Source organism: Vipera berus (assembly GCF_964194415.1).
Source record: "Vipera berus genome assembly, chromosome: 1".
NCBI classification, from domain to species: domain Eukaryota; kingdom Metazoa; phylum Chordata; class Lepidosauria; order Squamata; family Viperidae; genus Vipera; species Vipera berus.
In genome coordinates this window covers 180,129,166-180,148,480 of record NC_138202.1, presented here as the reverse complement: position 1 = coordinate 180,148,480, position 19,315 = coordinate 180,129,166, and the positions used below count along the sequence as shown (strand labels likewise).

General features: G+C 40.9%; 1 long non-coding RNA gene across 1 annotated transcript in view; it reads right to left on the bottom strand.

Moving 5' to 3' along the window:
- Nucleotides 1-18,358, bottom strand: part of LOC308670749 — a 64,700-nt gene extending 46,342 nt beyond the window's left edge. The window contains exon 1 of the long non-coding RNA XR_014027073.1: nt 18,306-18,358. This is a non-coding gene — a long non-coding RNA (uncharacterized lncRNA). The remainder of the gene's footprint in view (nt 1-18,305) is intronic.
- Between the last annotated feature and the right edge of the window lie 957 nt (nt 18,359-19,315).

The window sequence follows — 19,315 nt, the reverse complement described above, 5'->3', positions numbered from 1 at the left end:
TAAAACTGTATGACGAACGGCTGAGGGAGCTAGATATGTCTAACCTATTGTAGAGAAGGATTAGGGGAGACTTCCAGTATTTGAGGGGCCATCGCAAAGGAGAGGGCATTGACTTAATTCTCTAAGGCGCCAGAGGGCAGGAGAAGAAATCATTGGTGGAAGCTTGTTAAAGAAAGATTCGACCTAGAAGTAAGGAGACATTTTCTGACAGTGAAAACAATGAATCGATGAAATGGCTTATGGGGTTGTGGGTGCTCCATCACTGGAGGTTTTCAAAAACAGACTGGACCACCATTTGATCAGCATGGTATAAAGCTCCTACCTTGAGCTGCTGGTTGGACTAGAAGACTGTGAGGTCCTTTCCAGCCCTACAATTCTATGTTTTTAGGTGTCTGTGTTTCAAACAGAGCTGTGAATTCAGAAGTGATTGCTTCTTCTTCTTTGAATGCCACACCCAACAGAAAACGTAGATATTTCAAAATGGCTATGGGTTTAATTTCTTTATTATATTAGGAAGGGATTGTGTTAGTAAACACAACAGATAATACATCGAGTCAGAGAGAGAAGGAAAAATTGTTTTTCAAAGCTCAAGGGACTGTCTGTTCTGTACCAGCCTGCTACCGGCCTTGCAGAAAGGCAACCCCTGTACAAACGGCAGAGGCTGGAAAGCGTCTGAGGCTGGAAAACGTCTGCCAAGTTTATTACACAAACAAACAACAAAAACATGAAACAAGATACCGGAGCTTTGATCCTCAAATGGAGCGGTTGCTTTCAGCAACCAGCCCTTCCCCAAACACTCCCTTTATTAGAGTTCAGGGCGTGGCCTCCCTGTGCCTCCTTCCGAGAAGTCCCACAGCCTTTCTCTGCTTGCTCCTGCTTGACTGCCTCCTGCGTCGGGCGTCCTTGAACAGGGCCAGCTGTGGGTCATCATCATCCGCACTGTCGGGCTCGCGCAGCTGAGTCTCCACCAAGTAAGAGGGCCCTGGCTGGGGGCTCTGCGAAGCCTCCAAGCCATCATCAGCAAGTTCGTCTTCAACACCCTCCTCCTCCCCCTCGTCTGAGTCATCCGAGTCATCCGACCCGGCTGCCGGACCCACAGGCTGACCCTGAATCACAACACTATCCCGCACTGCAGGGCCCTTCCCCCGGGGCTGCCGATCCGGATGCGGTCGGGATGGGAATTGTTCGTGAAAAGCAGTCACCAACGCAGGGGCATGAACGGCGGTCGCGTCTTCCCAGGTGAAGTCCTCCAGCCCGTAACCTTTCCACTCGATCAGGTACTGGAAACGACCTTTCAGCCAGCGGGAATCCCTGATGCTGGCGACCTCGTACTCGGGGGTGCTGCCTCCATCACGAGGTCCTGATGGGGGAGGTTCCACTTGGCGGAGTGGACAAGCCGGTTGCTCGGGGACCAACAGAGACCGATGGAAGACTGGGTGCACGCGCAGGGAACGTGGCAGAGTTAAGCGATAGGCGACCGGATTGATGACAGCCTCGACTGGGAACGGTCCTAAATATCGGTGATCTAACTTCCTCACCGGCCGTGTGGACGGTAAGTTCCTGGTGGACAGCCAGACCCGATCCCCCACCGATAGTGGAGGCGTATCCCGTCTTGACCGATCAGCAAACCTTTTGTAATTGGCCTTGGCCTTCTCCAATTGCCGTCGCACCAATCGATGGATCGCCTGTAACTCTGCCAAGAAGTCGTTCGCTGCCGGCTCCGGTGAGTCCACGGGAGAAAGGGAGAAAAACCGGGGGTGATAACCCACATTGGCCAAGAACGGTGTCATCTGTGTGGAGGTGTGCTGCGAGTTGTTAAAGGCAAACTCAGCTATGGCCAGATAGTCCACCCAATTGTTCTGCTGCAGATTGACGTTGCAGCGCAGATACTGTTCCAGGATACCGATGACCTTCTCGGTTCCCCCGTCAGTTTGAGGATGATGCGCGGACGAGAGGCAAACCTTGATATCCAACGCATGCATCAACTCCTGCCAGAAGCGGGCTGTAAACTGGGCCCCCCTATCGGAGACGACTCTATCGGGGAGGCCGTGCAGCCGAAACACCTGTTGAATAAACATACGACTAGTGGCGCGAGCTGACGGTAAGCCGCGACAGGGGATGAAGTGCGCCATCTTGGTCAGCATGTCCACCACCACAAACACTGTCGTGAAACCAGAGGATGGGGGTAAATCCGTCAGAAAGTCCATGGACACAGCCCCCCAGGGTCTTTTGGGTGTTGGCAAGGGCTGCAGTAATCCAGGCGGGGCCCCTGTCGCTGACTTGGCCTGCCTGCATGGGATGCAGGAGGTGACATAAGACTGGACGTCGTGTCGGACTCGGGGCCACCAGAAGGTACGGGAGACCAGGTTCAGGGTCTTGAACAGGCCAAAATGCCCCACTGCCGGATTATCGTGACACTGGCTGAGGACGAGTCCCCTGAGTGGCCCTCCCGGAACATAGAGCCGGTCACGATAATACAAGAGTCCATCCGTGACCGTCCAAGGCGAATCTGGCCCCACCTCCTCCTTCTGCTGAGCCACCCACGCCTCCTGCTGCTGTGCCTCCCGGATCCGAGCCCGTATATCAACCGGCTCCCGTACCGCAGCAAAAGACTCGACGGGGATCACTGTCCTGGGCAGAAGCTTGTCTTCCACTCGGGTATATTCGGGCTTCCTGGACAGAGCATCCGCTCTCTGATTGTGCCCGCTTGGTATGTACCGAACCCGGAAGTCAAACCTCGCAAAGAAAAGAGACCACCGGATCTGGCGTTGGTTCAAATTCCGAGCGGTCTGCAGGCTTTCCAGATTCTTATGGTCCGTCCGGACCTCGATTTGATGCCGCGCTCCCTCCAGATGATGCCTCCAGGCCTCGAACGCCGCTTTGATGGCCAGCAGCTCCTTCTCCCAGATGGTATAGTTGCGCACCGTGATGGCGTTGAGTTTCCGGTAGTCGCAGCAAAGCCGTAATTCACCCGACTTCTTTTTGACGAAGAGCACGGGTGCAGACACTGGCGAGGACGAGGGCCGGATGAAACCGCGAGCCAAATTCTTCTCCAGAAAGTCCCGCAATGCAGCCAACTCGGGCTCCGACATGGAGTACAAACGCCCCACTGGGAGAGGCGCATCAGGGACTAAATCAATGGAGCAGTCATAGGGCCTGTGCGGGGGTAATTGATCCGCCTCTGACTTGCTGAACACATCAGCAAAGTCGGACAGTTCGGGAGGCAAGGAAACCCCTGGGGAACCCTCCACCTGGCCGGCACAGATATGGCGGGAGTGGTCCACGCACTGCAAGCTTGGGAAGGTGACCAAGTTCTGTGACCAATAGATCTGTGGGTCATGCGCCCAGAGCCACGCCAGTCCCAAGACCACGGGAAAGTGCAGATCTGAGGTGATATAGAACTGGATGGCCTCCACGTGGGAACTGATGGCCATACATACTGGTTGCGTGGCGGCCGTAATAGGCCCAGACAGGAGCACTCGACCATCGATAGTCTCCACTAACATGGGCGGATCCACCGGGCACTGGGGAACAGCCCATTTGGCAACAAAGGCTGAGTCCATAAAGTTTGTGGTGGCCCCAGAGTCAATTAAGGCATGGACTGGAATCCCCTCTGGCTTGCCAGGAAGGATCAGACGTGCCTCCAAAATCAAATGCCGTGGAGGTTCACAGGCACCATCGGAAAGGCGTCGCTCGGTGTTGTTGTTGTGGGACGCCCGATCTCTCACACCGTCTAGATCGGGCTCGGGGCGTTTCCCGACAGCAAAGTAGGGGACTTTCTCGGGGCAGGCTTGGTCACTGATGCCCGCTGACGCTTCTTTGGGCAAAAAGCAGCCAAATGTCCAGGGTCCCCACAGTAAAAACACAACCCCCCCGATCGTCGTCTGTTCATTTCAGTCACTGATAGACGAGACCTGGCGGCACCCAGCTCCATTGGCTCCTCCCTTTGAGCTGGGGGCTCACGCACAACAGGGGCGGCAGGGGTCTGTGGGGTGGCACGGCGACTCTTTCGCTGCTGCAACCGAGCATCGATCCGCAGGCAGAGATGGATCAGCCCATTCAAGTCTGAGGGAATATCCACACGGGCCAGCTCATCCAACATCTCCTCCGACAATCCGTCCTGGAAGGCATCCACGAGCGCAGCCTCATTCCAGGCGGAATCCTGGCTAAGCAGCCGGAAATCGCTGATATAGCCCTGTAGGGGGCGTTGACCCTGCCTCAGAGCTTTCAGGCGTCGAGTGGCAGTCTGCGTCTTAATAGGATCCTCGTACATCAGACGCATATGGTCACAAAACCCCACAAAGTTGTCCAACAATGGGCTAGGTTGAGCCAGCAGAGGCGTGCCCCAACGAGCTGCATCACCCGAAAGAAGGCTTAACACAAACCCCACCTTATCCCGGTCAGTGGGGAAATCAGCTGCTCTCACGCTGATAAAGAGCTGGCATTGTCCCAGGAAAGCAGGAAACAGTTCTGGAGTACCTGTAAATTTATCCGGCATTGCAACTTGGCATTTTCTCCTGGGTGGGGGTGCAGCATGAACCTGAGCTTGCATTTGAGCCACCTGAGCTGCCAGCAAAGTGAGTTGCTGGGTGAGCTGAGCATTCTCGGCACGTAGCTGCTCCATAATAGTAGTAAGGGGTGGGAGGCTGAAAGCAAACTGTTCTGTACCAGCCTGCTACCGGCCTTGCAGAAAGGCAACCCCTGTACAAACGGCAGAGGCTGGAAAGCGTCTGAGGCTGGAAAACGTCTGCCACGTTTATTACACAAACAAACAACAAAAACATGAAACAAGATACCGGAGCTTTGATCCTCAAACGGAGCGGTTGCTTTCAGCAACCAGCCCTTCCCCAAACACTCCCTTTATTAGAGTTCAGGGCGTGGCCTCCCTGTGCCTCCTTCCGAGAAGTCCCACAGCCTTTCTCTGCTTGCTCCTGCTTGACTGCCTCCTGTGTCGGGCGTCCTTGAACAGGGCCAGCTGTGGGTCATCATCATCCGCACTGTCGGGCTCGCGCAGCTGAGTCTCCACCAAGTAAGAGGGCCCTGGCTGGGGGCTCTGCGAAGCCTCCAAGCCATCATCAGCAAGTTCGTCTTCAACACCCTCCTCCTCCCCCTCGTCTGAGTCATCCGAGTCATCCGACCCGGCTGCCGGACCCACAGGCTGACCCTGAATCACAACACTGTCATGCTCACACATATGATAAATGCAGTAGAAGCTGCTTTAAACATAAAATGTTTTAATGTGGGAAAAATAGTCCATTGGCATCCATAACTGACCATCAACTGATGGTTTATTTTCAATGCTGGTTCACCAATAAGAATAGAATTACATGTTCCAAATTCCAAGAAAATAGGGGTTCTTGAAATCTAAGAGACACCCAGCATAAATTCCTATTGTTCAACTTCTCACATTTATTATATTTTAATCTGTGAACTTTTTAGAATTTTACCTGCTCCTTAAATATATTTTATACCTTTCCAAACGAGAAACATAAACAGAGCAGAGCAGATTTTCACACTGAGTCACACTCCTCTTATATTAATAACCCTGTTCTGCCCCCTGCTGAATGTCAAAGAAGAAATTAGGAAACTTACCCTTATTTAGAATGGCTTCCACTCAGTAAGTTGTTTTGTACCAAAACATGCCTTTCTGCCTTGAGAAAAGTTTTGGAGCTTAGGGTAAGGTCAAGGTGAGAAGATAACTGGGGAATGATCTCCAAACATAAGTTTATTAACACTGCAGACTCTTGAGAGTTTTTTTCCATCAGAAGCCAGTGTATAAAAAGTACAGGGGAAATGACTGTGTGAATTCCTCCTTAAAGTAATAATCACAGATATACATTCTAAGCCTTATATTACCAGATAATATTTTGAAGGCACATGCTTTAGCCAAAGTAGAATGCAAGCCAATATCCTAGATACATGTCCATCAATACACCAACCCCTTTAACAGTCCTGAATTCCAAGCCTCCCCTACTCATGTAAGTTCCATACATGAATCGGAATCCTAATGTCATGCAAGTTCTCCCCATACTATTTATTTACTTTTCGCATGTAGGGCAACCTAACTGGTGACTAGGAGGACATAAATAAGAATCTGAGGCCAACTGATTCATCCTCTTTTCATATCACAGGCAAGGATAGAAAACAGCTGAAAAACAAATTTATTATCACTGTTCCAAAACCAGATAAGCAATATTTTTTAAAAAACAAAATGAATCCATTAGTGTGAAGTGCCCCTGTCTTTTCTGGAAAATGTCCCAGGAACTAAGCTGATGCAATCTCATGCTCTGAATGCACCTTGACGTTTAGATAGACCATCATGTGAATGAGTAGCATCCTTCATATAGAAAGAATCAAACTTTCCTTCTTGGAGAGGTAAAAGTAGACAGCAGTGAAAATTTCCTCAGACTCCCTGCTAGAGGACAAAATGCACCCTGGAGCATGAGAACACAAGACTTACATTTAGGGATCTATGACTTCACAGCAACTATTCAACATATGGTAGAAGAGGTAAAGGTAAACGTTTCCCCTGTCCAGTCATGTCCGACTCTAGGGAGCGGTGCTCATCTCCATTTCTTGGACAAGGGAGCCAGTGTTATCCAGACATTCCATGGTCATGTGGCCATCATGACTGTATGCTGAAGAGCACGGAATGCCGTTACCGTCCCACCAAAGTGGTACCTATTTATCTACTCACATTTGCATGCTTTCAAACTGCTAGATGGGCCGGACTAGGGCAACTAAGGGGAGCTCTCCCCATTGCACCTCACTCGGGTCTTGAACCCGGGCTGTCAGCTTTCCAGTTGGAAGCTCAGCAAAGTAGCTCTCCACCACTTGAATTCTACCTCAGTGTCCCTAGGAAGTTTAGTTTGTACTAGGTGAGGACATCAGAAGTGTAGTCCAATACATCTCCAGGGGTTCAAGGTTAGAGGAGAATAAAATTATTTTAGTAAAAGCAAAGTCTTAGAAGTGACTGTATTCATAAAATTTTCTTAGCAGCAGTATGAAAGTGTTTTGCCACAGCCTTCTTCCAGTGTATGTGTTTGTGTGTCTGTCTGTCTCTGTGTTTTAACTCTTAGCCTAATCAACAATCCCAGTAACTCACATCCAGTAATGAATTAGATTTGATCTGCATAGGTTTCCAAAATAGACTAGGGTCAACTTTCATTTCAAACAACACAAGAAATGGCTATTACAAGTCTCAAAGTTCCCAAAATGTGTTCAAGCATTCCAAAACATTAAAAATAGCTTATTTCCACATGTTTAAACTATGAAATCCTATGATACGTGCAATCTCTGTTTTTCCCCCCAAAGTTAGGAGACAGGATAATACCTATGCTTTTATGTGTCAATGATATGGCTAATTGTTATACTAATCAACTTGGTATACCATCAGGTGTCTGGTATTGTCTGGTATTATAAAATAAAAAATAATTATAAATTGTACATAATTTATAAATTTTCAAATTTCAGAGGATTGTTTTTATGGAGCCGATGTTTAGAGGGAACCTATCAACTCCTTTGCCAATAATGCCTAAATTACAGGGCTATAATGGCCTTTCTTTTTAATAGAGTGTCACATTTTTAAAGCCAGACCAAACAAATGCTGCAGAGTTCTCAGGATTGAATCTACAGTCAAAAATTTTAACATCTGAATTTACTTATCATTCACATTTCTAAGGCCATTCAATTTGTCAATGACTTTGATCATATTCACAATCCACAGTGGTGATTTTGATACTTAGAAGCAGGGGTAAAACTCCTCCAAGTGTGAGTTTAAAGCCAATCTTTTCAACTGAATCCCTAGCCGCCTTAATATTTCAATATTAAGAATCTCAGGACAATCCCCAATTCCTCTGGCTTTTGAGATGATGAAGCTGAAGACCAGCAATATGCATGTTGGACATAGACTATCAAAAAGCCTTGAATATAACCCTCTTAATGAAATTATCTCACAGAATATTTGCATCTGCCAGCTTTTTTTTAATGTTGCCTGCATAGTACATTAAAAAAATATCAGCAATCAGGCTCTTAGTGCTTTGACAAAGAAAATACAACACTCTGGCCAGTTCAGAACAGCTGGGTCCACCTCTGTACATGATGACAGTGTTTGTGCTTTAGGAAATGTTCAACTATCATAATTTTAATTCTTATTATCTGTAGGATATATTAATAGGTGATACTTTTAAAATCTGTGTCATACCAAACTTTGATTTTATATAAGCTGGTCTTCAACCATAAATAAATTTAAATTGTGCAAATTAACATTTCATCTGCTGTTAATTTGTTGAATTTGATCAGTGATCACAATAAAGTGCTACTACTATTTTTTTTTAACTTTGGCATTGGAGAAGACTCTTGAGAATATGATGGATAGCAAATAAACAGAGTATTTATTTATTTTACATCCTATCTTTATTATATTTTTATAAATACTCAAGGAGGCAAACATACCTAATACTCCATCCTCCTAATTTCCCCATAACAGCATCATTCTTCGGATAGATTATACAAAGACCATGCTCTCTGTGGAAGTCAACAGTGCTGCTGAAAGGGAACAGATGATCACTAACAAGGTGAATGGGCTAAGTTGCACCAAGAATGGGTGAACCATTGGAAGGTCTGAAGGAGCAGGTTGGGGACAAAGCCTCATGGAGAAAATCTATCTATATATGATCACCAAGTATCAACACTGACTTCCTGGTACATAATCAATCTTTTGTTTAATAAGGTTTATTTAATAAATTAAAGACATCATTGTCTCTTCTCCCATGCCATTAATGTGGCATTATATGAAATTAAAAATGGCCAAAGAAAATAATGCAAGTAATTAGAGGTAAATTGATATTATTGTGCAATGTAATGCCTATCTCTTTCAATCTCATCTGATTCAGGTGTGACACTTTCTAGAGGCAGTGCAGGGCTGGATGGAGATCAATACAATTACATTTCGAAAAGATAAGAGATGGCGTTGGTGAATAGTTTGAGGTTAAATAATGGGGAAACAGCTGGCAACACCAATTAGAAATACCTTTAGCTGTCCATGTTTAGGCTGATGCAAAGGTTGGTTACTAAGAGTGTCGAAATGTTGCTTGTATTATTTGTTTAAGAGTAGCTCAAAATATTGTTGTTTATATAAGATCCTTATGGCAAAAGTACTTTTGTAGTATACACCAACCTATACCACTTTGGGGAGGAGTCCTAATTATGTTTTTGTGGACAGATAGTGTCTTGAGGAGAAAGGGGAATTACAGGACTCTCTCAGTTGTGACATCCTCACTAAGGAACTCAAGGGTCTTGCAAGCACTTTAATAATTCAGTTTTGCAAGTTGAGGGTGGTATATCTCTTGACTGTGTTTTCTGTTTCTTTTAAAATGTTTGCTATTTCACTAACAGTTATAGTAATATTTTCATTCTACATTGACTTGTATCTTATTTCAGTGCAGTAAATCACTGTGATTTTATTAATCAGTTCTGTCCTGGAGTACTTTTTTTGCAAAGGATGGTATACAAACATCTTAAATACATGAGCTGTTAGTCAAATGAACTAATAATATGACACAGTATAAACTGATTGATGTTCAATTTGTACAGACACTGTTTAAATAAACAAAAATGCTAAATGTTTTCAATAAAATATGAAACAAAACTGTGCACAGCTGGTTGTAGCATGATACAGATGACAAGCAACTCAACATTTGTCTCTGCCTTCTAAGAGAAGGGACTAAATTAAGAATTAGATGAAACAGATTACTCCCAGTTTAACAGAAGCACAAGAATTAATATGTGCCTGAATGAGTTGCAGGGAGAGAGAAAAATAGATACTAAAGCATCTTTTTCCCAAGGACTTGCAGTATTTTAAATATATATCTTAATATAATACAGAACCACTTTTTACTAAACAATATATGTTTTCTGGAAAAGGTTTCAATACTTTCACTGTCTTGTTTTGGAAATCCCTGACCCATCTGGCTTTTAAAGACATATTTCCCCTTAAACTAAACAATTGAAGAGATGACTCCTTACTAGCTGACAACACTGAATTTCAGCCGAAATGATATAGGAGTTGGTATTTTTATGACGTCTGTGGACTTTCATCTGACTTCACTTTTCTTGCTGCAGTACAATCTGCAAAGTGTGCACTCGGTATTTTCAGCTCTTCTTAAATTAGCTCCTTTGATCATTACAACCTCCTTAAGGAAAACATAAGCCATATTCAAACATATGGGGAAACACCACAGTTTGAGGATACAGTGAGCAGCATCCAGATGGAGAAAAGATCTCACTTCCAGACAGTTATTATATGTCCTACTTGTGTTTGAAAGAAAAATATGCATGTCCCTCCTTGCATGGACGTTTACAGATCCTGAATACCTATGGCCAGTTTATGTCTTGCTTTACCCAAGGAAGGAGGAGAGACATCACACAGTTTCCTCCACAACTTTTCATGATGGAAATATTCCATGCTGATCCTGATCAAACTTCCTGATTCATTCTATCTCCCCATTTTTTTTAAAAAAAGTGTGAGGGTGGAGTCTCAGTCAATGACATCAAAGAACTCACATAGGAAGAGAAGGTGGCACAGCTTTTTTACTGCCACACAAAGAAAAAGTACAACAGCATTAATGTACAAATAGATGTTTAGGAATATTTTTATGTTTGCATCACAATAGGAAGAACATTCATTATCACTATCATAGCAACTGGAATTTTTACCCAGAAGTGTCTGGTTATCTTTCTTAAAAAAAATAAGACCATTAAACAGCCCCTGAATCCCAAAGAAATCAACCCAAAGCAGAGGGCAACCTGGATATCTACACAGGAATTTCTCAGGCTGGGGGATAGAGCTACAGTAAGATTGCGATTTCTACACCTAGTATGAACTGCTACAATATATTTACCCATTTTTATTTTTTTATATGTCTTTTGTTGTGACTGAAATATATTACAGCAATCAAAAGTGTTATGTTCTGAGATCTTTGAGGCATTGATGAGGCGAAGGTGAAAGTAACAGAATGTTTATTAGGTTAACACAGAAGCAGCTCTAACAGCCGCCTTGACATCTACTTATATGGACTGCCGATAGGCGGCAGCCAATGAAATTAAAGCAATTCTTCCGCCCAAAACACAAGCTTGCAAACTTGCAGACAGGCAATTAACGTTCAGACAACACAACCATTATTCAATTATAACGGCCCATATAAATTACTTCAATACGTAACAAAAATAGACTTCCGGTGGCAACGCCACGCCGATGGCGGCTTTTTTTGCTGCCCGTCCTGAGGTTTCATCAGAACCGTGGAGAGTGAAAATCAGCTGTCCCGTGGCTTGTAAACCTCCCCCTCGGGAGAAGAAGGGGAGGTGAGCTTTCCTCAGGTAGAGGTAGAGCTCCCCTAGACCCCCAGAAATATCTGGGGGTCGGAGGGTGAGAGCTCCCTCAGAGCCCGAGGCTTTCTCCGAATCCAGGATGCCTTTGCTCCGAGTTGATGGGGTGAAGCTAGACGCCGCATCCACATCTGCTGATTATAGCGATCTGTGATTGATTTGAAAGCAGACAGAGCTGATCAGGAGGAGTTAAATTTGCAAGTATTTGGAACTTTAACTCGGGGAGTATTAATTTTCTCCATACCCTAATTTGATTTTGAAAGGGAAAAGATGGCGCCGGAATGTTTTTCTTTTGTTTTTTGAAAGAACAAAGCATGAAGAAAGAGATATATTTTGTAACAAAGTTTGAATAACATATTGGATTTTTGTGTATTTGAGAATTTTTAAAGTTTGTAAAGATTTTTCTGGGACTTTATTTATCTTGAAGTGCAGAGGGAAAGTGAAAGCAATAAGGGAAAGTGAATTTTAACAAGTGGGGAAATGGCTTCAAGACGGCAGGGAATTCCTGTTGTTTCTAAAAGTTCAATTTCCTCTCCTGTAACACAGCCTGCAGTGCAATCCACATCGAAGCCCAAATCTCCTCCACCTTCTCCCCCACCACCTGCATTTACACTTAAGGATTTGCAGGATGCTTTGAAGCTTCAAGCTCAACAAACAGCTCAACAAATAAAGGAGGAGATGGCTGATCTTTTTGAGAGTAAAAATAGAGAGATGAGAGAAGACATATTGCTCACACTCCAAGGGCTGGCCACACACATTGAACATTTAGATGATCGTGTGGATGAGGTTGTGGAAAACAGTGCAAAATTAGAAAGTAGAATTGCCACAGTTGAAAATAAAATTGATAGAATGGAGGATGAGGTGACTATCTCACAATATAGAGACATGGAATTTGCCTTGAGAATAAGAGGACTGAAAGAGAACCCATGTGAAGACTTGAAGGAGGAGGTAGCAAAAGATATAGCTCCTGTTTTGGGATGTGATCCTGAGGAATTATCAAGAGAGGTGGATAAAATATTTAGGGTTAACTCTTAGATTGCGAGGCAGAAAAATTTACCTAGAGATGTGGTGATTTATTTTTCTAAGAGGTCACTCCGAAATGCAATTATCCAGGCCTTTTATCAACAGAGATTTCAAATTGCAGGTCAGGATATTATAATTTTAAAAGAAATACCTCCAAAAATTTTGAGAAAGAGAAAAGATTTTGGTTTCCTGTCTGAGGAGCTTAAAAATCGACAGATTCAGTTCAGATGGGAGATACCTATCAGAATGGTGGTGAATTATGTAGGGACACGATATCGACTTAACATGATTTCAAAGGCAAAAGATTTTTATATTCATGTCCTGAAAGCAGGTTCACCACCATCTCCGTGACTTAAGAGAAAAGAAGAAAAGTTGGAAGATAAACAGCAAACTGAAGGTGCAATGTCATTGGTTGCTGGAGAGGCACAGCAGGCTGAGTCTACTGAACAGTTTTTGGTGTTAAAGGATGATCCAAAGGAACAGAGAATGACACGGGCTGCGCATAAACATAAAGGAAAGGAGCAATTGAAACAGAAGATAGATTCTGGTTCTACAATACAAGGTCCTGTTACTACTGAGGCAGTGGGAGGAGCAAGACCGAAGAGACCAACTGAGGATCTTCAGGCATTGTTCTATAGGCTTCAGGTCGCAAAGAATGGTGACAAAGTTCCTGACTTGGAATGTTAATGGCCTGAATTCACCACAAAAAAAAGAAAGTATTTCATTACCTGAAGCAACATAAAAATGATATTGTTTGCTTACAAGAAACTCATATTTGTGCGAAAGATCAAAGGTATTTGATTAATTCCCAACTGGGATTACATTTTATTGCATCTGCTCCAGATAAAAAGAGTGGAGTGGTTATCTATTCAAGAAAAGACTTACCAGTTAGATTAATTGAGATTGATATACAAGGAAGATATGTTATTATTGAACTACTGTTACAAGGCAAGAAAGTTCTTATTATTGGATTATATGCACCTAATCAACAGCAAAGAAAGTTTTATAAGCTTTTACACGACAAAAAAACTCAATTGGATTATAAATCTGTTATTATGATGGGTGATTGGAATGGTGTTTTGGACTCATGTAAGGATAAGAAGGGATCTTTTAAAAATACCCCTAATCATTCCAAACTGCCTAAAGCCTTTTTTGATTTGAAAGATGATTTGGAATTAAGAGATATTTGGCAGGAGCGAAATTTGGAGGACAGAGACTTTACTTTCTTTTCAGACAGGCATCAATCGTTTTCCAGAATTTATTTTTTTTAATTACTAATGATCTTTTTTCTAGGGTTAAAAAGGTCAAGATTTTTTCCAGAACATTATCGGATCATAGTCTGGTATGGATGGAGTTGTTTAATGAAGATGGGATTAGAAGATCTTGGAGATTGAATGAAAATTTATTTAGATATGATGAGTTTTCGGAGAAATGTAGGGAACATTTGAAAGAATTATTTGCTTTGAATATGCATAAAGGTACTTCAATTGAAATGGTTTGGGATGCTAGTAAAGCTTATATGAGAGGGGTTTTGATTTATATGCATAGTAGACATAGGCATAAGCAGATGCAAAAACGTAGAGTTGGAAGAAGAAATTAAGTTGAAAGAGAAAGCTCTTATTTTGAACCCATTAGATAAGAGAGTAAGGGATTCAATAAATTTGCTGAAAGAGCAATTTAATATGTTAATGGCGGATCAGGTTGCAACTAACTTGTGGTATGCGAAACATAATACTTTTTATAATGCAAATAAACCTGGTAGGTGGTTAGCTTATCAATTAAGGAAAAAACAGAAATTACGTACTATAGAGAAAATAGAATATAAGGGTAAAGAGGTTTATCAACAAAATTTGATTAAAAAGGGTTTTTTAGATTTTTATGCAAATTTATATGCTAGTGAGACTATACAAACTTTAGATATAGATATTTTTACAGGAAGCACATATTCCTACGCTCTCAAATGAGCAACGGGAGGAGATGAATCGATTAATCACTTCCGAGGAAATCATTTCAGCAATTAAACAGTTAAAATTGGGTAAGGCTCCTGGTACAGATGGGTTATCAGCAACTTATTATAAATTATTATTTGCAGAGATGGTAGAACCGTTAAAGGAATTATTTAACAATATCCGGGCTGGAGGGGTGGTGCCTCCGTCTTGGAGAAGGGCTTTTATATCGCTGATTCCAAAGGAGGAGCAAGATCCCACCCAACCCAAGAATTATAGACCTATATCGCTTTTAAATATAGATTATAAGATCTTTGCAAAAATATTGGCAAATAGATTAATGCAGGTTTTGAAACAAATAACTCATAGTGATCAGTCTGGATTTATAACTGGAAGACATATGAAATATAATGTAAGACAAATTGTAAATTTAATAGAGTATTTGGATAAGAACAACCAAGTCCCTGCGGCACTGATATTTTTAGATGCTGAAAAAGCATTTGATCAATTGAATTGGCAATTTTTATTGAAAGTTGTTGATAAGTTGAATTTTGGGGATAAATTTTTGCAATCTATTAAGGCTATATATCAACAACAATCAGCACAAATTATAATTAATGGGGGATTAACAGATGCATTTAAAATTGAAAAAGGTACAAGACAGGGATGCCCCCTTTCACCATTGTTGTTTGTTTTAACATTGGAGATTTTATTGATTAAAATTCGTGTATCAACTAAAATAAGGGGAATAAAAATAAAGCAGAATGATTATAGGTTAAGAGCATTTGCGGATGACTTGGTTGTTACACTATCTCAACCGACACAATCGGTTACAGATTTAATGGAAATTATAACTCAATATGGGAACGTTTCTGGTTTTAAGATAAATAATTATAAGAGTAAAATATTATCTTAAAAAATGACTATGAATGAAAAAGAAAAGTTAGTAAAACTAACGGGTTTTGAAATAGTGAAAAAGGTTAAATATTTGGGAGTGTATATTTCAGCTTCAAATGTGAAATTATACAAGAACAACTATGAGATATTATGGCAAAAAGTACAAAAGGAGTTAGTTGGAAAAAATTACAATTATCTCTGTTGGGGAGAATTGCAGCTGTTAAAATGAATGTTCTACCAAAGTTTCTTTTTTTGTTTCAAATGATACCTATATTGAAAAAGGATGCCAATTTGGATGAGTGACAGAAGGGTATTAATAAATTTATTTGGGCAGGGAAAAGACCGAGAGTTAAATTTAAGATCTTACAAGATGTACGGGAAAGAGGAGGACTTAAAATGCCTAATTTGAAATTATATTATGATGCGGTTGTTTTATCAGCGGTTAGTGACTGGCTTAATTTAACAAATGAAAGATTACTTTACCTTGAGGGATGGGACTTATTATATGGGTGGCATGCATATTTAGTTTATGAAAAAAAGTGGATAAGGCATTTAAATCCCACATTTTAAGAAGTGCCTTATTGCGCGTATGGAAAAAATATTATTATAAGTTAAATTATAAAATACCAATTTGGGGGATTCCCGGGCATGCGATAGAGGGTGTATCTGTGGGTGTGAGCTTGGATATGACTTCATATAAGGAATTACTTAGATGGATAGGGAATGGTTGGCAATTAAAATCATTAGGTGAGTTAAAACAAGAAAATATTATACAGTCTTGGTTTCAATATACTCAATTGCAAATGAGGTGGAAGATAGATCAGAAAATTGGTATTACATTAACTGATGAAAATTTGGTAAAACAAATTAAAGATCAAAACCGAGCGCATATAAAGAGAATATATAATGCTTTAATAGAATTGGATTCTGAAACAGAATTAGTTAAAGATTGTATGATAAAGTGGGCTCAAAATATTCAAGAACCAATTTCATTGGATACATGGGAGGTAATTTGGGTTAGAAATGTGAAATTTACCCAGGCTCAAAATTTAAGAGAAAACTTTTATAAAATGTTTTATAGATGGCATTTGGATCCCAAAAAATTGTCCTGCATGTATCCTAATTTACAGCCCAAATGTTGGAGATGTGGTAGTTTGGATGCTACCTATTATCATTTATGGTGGACTTGTAGAAATGTTAAAGCTTTTGGGATTAAAATTTGGCGGAATAATCAAAAGATTTTTAAGAGAAAGATAAAATTTTCTCCACAATTGTTTTTATTGGGTATTGTTATAGATTGTGATACTAAAGAAACAAATTTGATGTTGAATTTGATAACAGCAGCAAGGCTCTTGGTAGGTCAATATTGGAAGAAAGATAGTTTGCCTACTATAGAAGATTGGACACTTAAGGTGTCAAATTTGGCAGAAATGGTTAAGACTTCTGCTTATTGAAGGATCATTCACAAGAAAGATACATTTCGGTCTGGAGAAAATGGATAGATTATATTGAGAACAAATATGGGACTAAAAAGTTTCATCTAGCTTATGAATGAATTATAGAATGATATTATTAATAAGTATGTTTTTATGGTATTTTTATTGGTTTTTATTATATTTTATTATTTTTATTATTAGTATTGTTTAACATTATGGATATTATCTTGTTTTTATGTTCTTATTATTATTATGTTTATTTTTATCTTGTTTGTGTTTATGTTAAAGGGGAGTTAAAGTGCATTAGGAACTTGGTTACATATATAGTTGGTTAATGTTATTTAGATTTTGATTGTTATTTTTGTAACCCTGTATTCAGTTCTGGGAAGTGGGGGAGGGGGGTGGTTTGGGGGTGGGTTTGTATTGTAACTTTTATAAAACTTTTTAATAAAAAAAATACATAACAAAAATAATAGACATTATTGTATTTAGATTGCTATGCTGTATTTCTGTCATGAAAAATGGCTTTACACACCTAGTCAAATGGTAGGATACATTTTTTAAATGTTTTCAAATTCAGAAACATCCTTTTGAAAAATTAAGAACTGACGCAGAATGGTTATGAATTCATAACTTTGCTCCTATCTTTAGTTTTCAGAATTTGTGCTACATCAGGCATAGCTGTCCCAAAAGTCTGATCTTCCCCTCCCACCCAATAAAACAATTACTTTCACCATAGCATGTAAGAAAATGTTTTCTATAAAAAACGATCTGGAGGTACCTTCTCTTGACCATATATCTCCTGCTTTTTAGGATTGCTAATTCAGAACTAAAAAGCACTGAAAAAGAAGAGAGCCATTTCTTTAATAAAAAAAGTAAGAAGAATGGCTACACATTTTGTTTCATATCTCAAATTTCAGAATGAAAATTGGAAATTAGGTTTATGCCTCAAGTAATAATGATCACCCACCCTCCTTCCCCGCAAGCTTACAACAGATCAGTACCCAGAAATTAACTGAAGGGCTTAAAGATGACACAAAGAAGACTGTGAGAAGTCACTGAGAAGAACCAAAGACAAAAGAAGAACCAGCATTCATTGTTTATTTTCAAAAAGCAGAGTTTAAATTAAAATTTAACCCTGTCACCTTTCTTTAACTAAAAAAGAAGCAATCAAGCATGAGATTCAAACTTCTGCTTATATATTCCACTTCTCTTCCCAGGCAGCTAACTGCCTGTTTGTAAAAACAGTTTCAAGAGGGGGTAAATGTCAGCCCATCTGGACTATCTACCAGCTAAACAACTGGCAACCCTACAATTACTAGATCAGTGGGGCTTATTCCTACGAGGAGAACACATTTGTGTCTTTTTTGCCTATCACTAAGAACTATGCCTGAGCATTTCAATTCCAGGAAGACCTAAGTAGAAGACAACTTTTCACAAAGCACCACAAAAAGTGAGTCCTGCTAAACTCAATCAGGCCTCTTTAAGGGAACACACACAGCAACTTTCTTGTCTGAATATACATCATCAGTCTGAGCCATGAATAGCAAAAATGTGGCAGGATTTTATTCCTCATTAGATTATGGTTGATTGAATCAATAAACTCTTAAACCCTTACCATGAATAACGACCATTCATTCACACATTGCAAGGGTTCTCTAGAGAGACACCAGGCTTGTGTTTTCTTTTTTCTTTTTCTCTTAAGGTTGAATTCATGAGAAAACTTATGAATTGCTTGCTTGCTTGCTTGCTTGCTTGCTACAGACAGATTCAATTTTTTAAAAATTGCTAGCCATGTTATTTTAGTAAACAAGCAGAGGAATAATACTACCACAATGTTTTAGATATATTCAGAGATATCAGCAACGGCATATGTACTTCAGTGCTGCTTTGTAGAGATAAAAAAACTATGATTGCTGCCATAAAAATGTATCTATCCAAAGGCTCCTCACAAGAACTTAACATTTTCCCCCACCTTTATCACTATAGTTTTAATAAAGTGACCTCTGTGGTCTTGTAAATATATCAATAATTAGAAAATATAATACAGTAATTAGATCAAAACAAAACACAGGTACCGTAGGTTGGAATTAACTGCTGAAAGCTCTTACAACACTAATTGTGTTATTGCCCACCTAACTGATGAGATGAGGTGCTTCTCAGAGCTTCAGTTTGAGAAAAGGCCAAGACCATTTCTCAGGGAAACTGAGCACTCTTGGGTTCTTTATACCACAGCACAAAAGGGGCATACTTTTACCAGCATGGAAGTGATCCACTTCCTGAAACACTGAATCAAGGTGAGCACTGCACTCACCAACACCATTCTCTCTCAATCAGCTCAGTAAATAAAGCTTGTGGGACTGATCATCATCCAAAATGTTTCTTCTGTAACAAGGAAGTACATTTTCTATTGGGGAACCTCCTAGATCAAAGGATGGAGAAAAACACAAAGTATGACTCAAACCCAAACTCAAAGGCTGCTCAATATGCAGCTTCCCCAAAGTGTTGAGGATTTCAGTCACTCCTCTTCTTCTTCCAGAGACACTCCACCCTTCAGCCATCTGCTAATATTTGCCACCAGAAGGGACAACTCACAATTGCAAACCCATATCACATCAACACTGTAAT